Below are 1,657 nucleotides of genomic sequence, written 5' to 3'. Positions count from 1 at the left end.
TTGTATAGCCACTGATTTATTTACTGAAATCTGTATAGCGCCACCTGCTGTTTGTTAGTTTTTCTAATATCTTTGCTCATGTCAGTGAGAAGGAAGCACATGCTCAGTTCTAACCTTCAGCTGACACCAGCTACAGTAGTAAGGACACCCCCCTGGAGAAAAGACCCCCCCTTCTGACCTGCCAGCTTGAAATAAATCTAGCAGAGCAATAGGAGCAATGAATGGAGAGAGCTCTGGATCCATGTGAGGTACATGGCTGGTTAATTTATTTTTTTACATTAATCATGGGACAACCCCTTTAAGTCCACTGTACAGCTTCATGTAAATACTACCTGCTCAAACATCGGCAGGCACCAGCAAGATGCTCAAGATGATCGATTATGGAGGTCTTTGCTGCATCTTCAAGATGGTGGGTCCCTGAGGAAAGAAGGTACTGGCTGGCTTCCTGCTGTAGCTAGAAGTCATCTCAGCCACCCGCTTAGTCTATAATAAGAAACTGGGTATTTTTTTCTTTTTTAGAGGTGCTAGCTTATTTCGGATATTGATGGGAGGTGCTGTAAATTGTATGTAGTGCAGGCAATCTATTGTGCTATGTGCCGCTCATGTAATAATAATTCTGGAGCATCTATTCCTATGATTCCATGTTGTGCCATCCCTCTATTATTCCTGCTAGAAGGTATGAATGAATTGTTTGTAGTTTGCAGTGAAGGTCCAGATGGGTGTTACCAGTGTATGGGAAAGTGGGAAAGTTGCGTTAATAAGTATATTATACCCTCCACCTTGAAATGTAACAATGTTAGATAACCATTGATGTAACATGTAACGGTAATGGATCTGGATGCACACGCAGGGCCGGCTTTATCAGTTCACAAAAGACGGTGATGCAATTAATTGCTCATGGAGTAGCTGAAGCTCCTCGCTCATTCCCGTCACCTCCTCCTCCTCCGCCACCTCTGAATTAATGCAATCTACCAGACCTGTAACAATGGGGAATGGATTAAAATATCTAAAGGAATCAGGGGAAATGGAGGGATTCATTTACTCAGATTGCTGCAGAAGAAGCCGTTACAGGAACAAAGTGACACGGTGACAATGCCACCTGACAACGCCGCCAATCAGATCTAAATGACGACTACTTATCTACCACGACGGCACTTTAATGACAAATTGTACAAAATCCACTTGGTTAATGAGGCAAGTGACAGGTGTGAGGAGCAGATGCTTGATGGGACGGACTGGTAATAAGTCTTAAGTGCAATGGATTAAGGAGTAATGAAGGGAGCGGCTCTCAGTGTGCGGCCACTTACACTACTGTACACAGACGTGGGGGCCGCGATAACCAGGTTATATGCTGTCACTAGAGATGAACGCATTTCATATGTTGAGGTCTCCCCTGCATAACGGAAACGGGACGGATCCATTGTGCAGCCTATAGACTTCTACTATGACGGAATGAATAACGGAAAGACTCTAAAGGCATTCCGTCATAGAATTGCGTTATGGTCCGTGGTAATGGAATCCATAACGCAATTCTGCTTTTACCAGTAAACGAATCGCAAACAAATTTCATAACCGGAAATGCGCTCATCTCTAGCTATCACCCCCCACACACTGCCCATAGGGAAAGGCTCTGAAATTATTGATGTACTGTGTGTCC

The sequence above is a fragment of the Bufo gargarizans genome, chromosome 5, assembly GCF_014858855.1.
Source record: "Bufo gargarizans isolate SCDJY-AF-19 chromosome 5, ASM1485885v1, whole genome shotgun sequence".
NCBI classification, from domain to species: Eukaryota; Metazoa; Chordata; class Amphibia; order Anura; family Bufonidae; genus Bufo; species Bufo gargarizans.
Note: the sequence above shows the minus strand (reverse complement) of the source record.